Raw genomic sequence first — 5438 nt, 5'->3', positions numbered from 1 at the left:
GAGAGGGAGAGAGAGAGAGAGAGAGAGAGAGAGAGAGAGAGAGAGAGAGAGAGAGAGAGAGAGCGATCGGGTGCTACATTACACAGCATACTAATCAATCCATAATCGGACATATATACAATATATTTATTTACATGATATATTAACAAAGAAAGAAAACAGTTTTTTTTTTTTCTCCCAGTTTCCTTTACAATCAATTCCAGTCTACATACTAAATACAAATATTTCAATTTATTTATGTTTTTCCTTCTTCCCCCTGTCCCCTTCCTTTTACCAATTCTTTCCATTTCACAATTTTTATTTCATTTGATCGACAAATTCACTCTTCCGAATTCACCATTACCCGTTAATTCACTATTAGACAGCAATGTGAGATCAGACCAGAGAACTAATAGTCTCAGCAGTGGATCAGTTTACAGAAAAAAAAAAATACATTTAACCAAAACAAAACTAATACATAGATTAAAAAGAAAATATAGTAAAAAGTTAGTTAAAAGACATACTTGAATGGATAAATAAGTTAAAATAAAAAATATAATAATAATAAAATAATTTAATGAATAAATAAGTTAAAAATCATCGACAGGTTCACATTTCAAATTAAATAAATAAAACAATGAATTGTCTCAGGGCTAATTCCTATGCAGGTGATGATGTAGGAAGACGAGGGAGTCCAAAATAATATTTTCCGGTAAGATGGCAATATCCCCAATGCTATCACCTAGGCCTTCTAAGAAGCTCCTTGTTCTATCTGGTATTGTTCTGCGAGATCAAAACCAGAGGCCTCTCACGGTGCATAACTTATTGTGTCTTCTCTCTTTGATTACCTTGTGGTAATATGAGGTGTTGGTATAAGTCCAGTTAAGGAAGTATAGTCTAGATATAGCCTAAGGCTACAATATGGAATTAAAGGAACGTTAAAGTACCATTCCATTGGAAAAAATAAATGAAAAGTAAAAAAAAAAAATAAATAAATAACAAATACGAAAAAGCATAATACATAAAACACAACAATAGTATGGCAGGTCTATGTTTTAGGTGAATTCTTTATAATATATAATAAGATATATGGGAACGTAGATGGGAGGATTGCCTTGAAACTGATTTAGTATATTTGGTTTTTGAGGGACGTCACAGGAAATATGGTGATATCGTTCACACAGAATGACTTCCCTCATCTAGTAACCCAAGAAAACTACACTTATTACAATGATATTTTGTATACGGGTGAAAATAATTATTAGACCAGCCACTTAAAAAAGATAGGTGATATCAGTATCGAACCTTAGTATTCCCTAAGCCTTTATTATTATTGTATATACAATATATTTGTTGTATAATTTTCGCCTAAAATATTGTTTGTTTTTTTTCGAAAATCACAACAGCACTAAGATCAAAACGGGCTTACCTCTCCACACAAAACTTGAGGACGCTGGAATTGTGTGATGCACGCACTGTACTAGATTTTTTTCTACAATTTTCATCTTTCTTCAGATATATCCTCTAAAGATGAAATAATTGACATTAAAAAAATTGGCTACTAATTTTTTCAATTATTTTACACAGACAACCCTTCTTACCCCTAAAATGCTCTATGGAATGGGTCGAGAGCGGCTGGAGTCAGACCATAAAGCCCGGTCTGGGCCATTCATGCCGTTATTACTGGAGGGTTGGAAGAGCTAATTTCTTGAGGCCACCCTCACACCCCCGTCCGCCGTTGTGGCCTTGGGCAAAGGGTAAGGAAACCGCAAATAACCCCCCCCCCCCCCACCACCCTCTCCCCACAAAGCGGACAACCTTTTCACAACGTAATAATCTCTATTGTCTCCGAGCAGGCGACATTATTTATTATAATATTATATTTTATAATATGTATTTTTTTCATAAATTATAAATAATCTTTACACGACAAGAAACTGCTCGTAGATTTTGATTGTTCTAGCAATCTAGAAACCTACTTGACAAACACTTTGAACAAAAAATTATTATACACTATGATAATCAGACCAATTTGGACATATGGAATTGAGCTCTGGGGCTCCACCAAACCATCAAATTGCTCCCGCATCCAATCCTTAAAATCCAAAATCCTACGTATTATCCTTGATGCTCCTTATTACTTTAAAAATAAACTCGTCCACAAAGACCTTAACATTCTATTCGTTGCAGATTTGCTCCTAACCAGATATGCGTCTTTTCATTTCAAACTTTTTACCCATCCTAACCTATTAGTTCTTTATTTATAATCATAAAATTCTTTCTTGAGACTGGCAATTTTTTACTAAATAATTCAAAACATTATCCAAATTATAGTCTCAAAACTTTTTTTTTTCTATCATACACATACAGTAATAAAAGTGTATGATAGTGTTAAAATGAAAAATATTTTTGACTGTGATTTTTAATAGATATTTGACTTATTGGATAAAAATGTTTTGACCTGGGCAGAATAGCCTGTATGAAGTGTTTGGATAAATATTAAATAATATGTTTCATAGTGAATTAAGTAGATTGTCCCTGAAGATGGCCGAATTGGCCGAAACGTTGGACGTGTAAAAACAATAAAAGTTTTGAGACTATAATTTGGATAATGTTTTGAACTATTAGTTCTTATTCTCTCATTTTTAACAATCCCTGATAATCCTCCGAGGCGTCTGAAAAAAAATATGGTCACGGGACCTTCTAATTTAAATTAATGCTTGAAATACCACCAATGGGTGGTTCCTTCCCAAGATTTTCAAGTGTTTGAAACATTCATCCAATTTACGTATTGTATTTATTAATTTGTACAGTTGTAAATTACATTAAAAATTTTAAAAAATCTTGTCAATTTTTTTAAATAAGTCTCATTGTTTAATTAAAATAATTCATATCCAAGTTAAGTCTCAAAACACTCTTTATTTCCTTAAATGTCCAACGTTTTGGCCGAACTGGCCATCCTCAAGGTCAATCATAATTTTTTTTTTAAATAATTTATTTATTGTTATTTACGACTGATTAAAAATATATACAAGTAAATTTGCATTAGGTGACATAGTGACATGATACAAACATGTGCAGAATCTACCCATTGATAGAACTCCAATAACATTTCTAGAGAAGAAGATCGAGGCCATCTTCTTTTCAGACGCCTAGGAGGATTATTAGGTAATGAAGAAGAAGCCAGGTTAGAAACAAGTGGATTTGGGAGGTTGGGAAGTTTATCATAGAAGGAATGGTATCTGGTTCTAACCAAATCGGCAACATATGGAACATTGAGGTCCTGATGGAGACATGCTTTGTGACAAGGTGGTAAGGAGCATTAAGGATTTTATGAAGGATTTTGGACTGTAAGGATTGGATTCAGGAGGAATTTGATGGTTTAGTTGTATGGGTAATCCATATCCAGACGTAGTGCTAAGTAACGGATCTGTTCGACACGAAAAAGAGAGGTTTTATTAAAGGATACTGTTAGGAAAGAAGTCATAGGTTTACGATGAAGGGTAAACGTGATTTGGTGGGATTTATTGGAATTAATTTTAATCCTCCAGTTTTGGCACCATTCTTCAAGGGTGGTGATGTGGGATTGGAGGGATACAATGTAAGGATTATTGTTCACTGACAATAGACATGTGTCATCGGCATACATGGTGACGATAGTATTGGATGGGTTGGGATGTCACCTCTGAAAACTGTATACAGGATAGAACCAAGGATACTACCCTGAGGTACACCAGCAGACTGATGGAATAGGGATGAATAAGCCCTGTTGTAATTTACTTGAAATAATCTGTCGGAGAGATAAGAACGGATAATGAGGAAGTATGTAGGAGGTAGGAATTTACGTATCTTATGTAGCAGTCCTGAGTGCCAGACTCGATCAAAAGCCTGTAATCTTAAATGTAAATTTATACCTCACATCTAACTATTCAAAAACATTTTACAGGTTAATTTGCTCAGGTCATAATTTCAATTATACTCTATACTTTATACTTTGTCACCTTTCCATTAAATTTCAAAACTTTTAATTATAGATTAGGTTTACGCTATTATCACTATTAATCATATGTTTGTACACGCATATATATTTACAGTATTCTTCTATCCTTAACAAAACAGAAATACCACAAAAAATCCTTCAAATCTGCAGCTAAGGGTGTATAATGCCGTGAAAAATCCAGCTCTGATAGACCAGCGGGACCTGACCTTTAACAGGTACTCTAGAAAGCAGAGTCAAGAGATTCGAATGGAAAGTCCTCCTTACAATGAAGTAGCGATATGGAATCAGAGCATTAACGCATAGAAGAGAAGACCTGAAGAGAAGAGGCTGGTAATTCAGTATCTTACGATATGAAGGCAAGGAGGCTAAGATGAACGGGACTCGAAGCAATCCATCAGGACGTCTCTACACAACAATGAATGCCAGTGAGCAAGAGACCACGCGGGAGGCAAAGAGTTGAAGCAAACTGGAAAGCAGTAGCCCAAGATACACAGGCGTGGAGAAGGCTGGTTCGGGCAGCCAAAGATCCTCAAGGTCTGAAGAGCCAACATAAAAATATATATATATACACATGTTTACACATAATATGCGTACAAATTTAAACATATTTATTTTTTTCTTTATATACGGTGGCCAAAACTTTTTAAAAATAAAATTTCAAATCGAAAATGAAGTACATCTGACAAAAATTTCAGTACATGAAAATAACACCGTATGCAATGATTGGACAGAATATTCAATATTATAGTATAATAAATACTAAATTTGTACTACTACAATCCACGAAGAGTTAGGAGTGCAGTAATTTATTAGGAGGCACTGTTACTAGATCAACGATTGTGCAAGGAGGTGATTTCGTCAGAATCGCTCAAACCCTCATATATGAATATTTTAATGTTCTATGCATTTGTGGATGGAATATGTTTTACTGTTATCCCGTTGCCGTGACATTAAGCAATTTATAGCCTTTTTTTTTTTTTATAAATATTTATTTATTGCTATTTACAACTGTACATTATAATACATTTAGTAAATCTGATCTCGGTTAAATTGGAGTGTTACAGGCGTGTAGAGAAACTACCCATTGGCAGCACTCTAATGACGTTTTACATTAGCAGGTCTCGTGGCCATCTCAGGCGCCTTGGAGGATTGTCAGGAATGGAAGAGGATGCAAGGCTAGAAACTAGGGGGTTTGGGTGGTTAGGGAGTTTATAATGGAAGGAGTGATATCTGGTTTGGGCTAGATCGGTTACATAGGAAACATTAAGGTCTTTATGTATCATTTTATTTGTGGCAAAGTAAGGAGATTTATAGCCTTTAAATTCAGATATTACAAACACTATTTTAGCATTTAAAATCACAAAATATTCAAATCATGTTGAATTTACTTTAAATGTTTATTAACTATAATGATTTCATTAAGAAATTATCAATTCATGGTAAATAATTACTAATATAA

This window comes from Halyomorpha halys, unplaced genomic scaffold (genome assembly GCF_000696795.3).
Source record: "Halyomorpha halys isolate HHAL.00 unplaced genomic scaffold, Hhal_1.1 Scaffold370.1, whole genome shotgun sequence".
Classification (NCBI taxonomy): domain Eukaryota; kingdom Metazoa; phylum Arthropoda; class Insecta; order Hemiptera; family Pentatomidae; genus Halyomorpha; species Halyomorpha halys.
The sequence above is the reverse complement of the archived record's forward strand: the minus strand, read 5'-3'. Positions refer to the sequence as shown.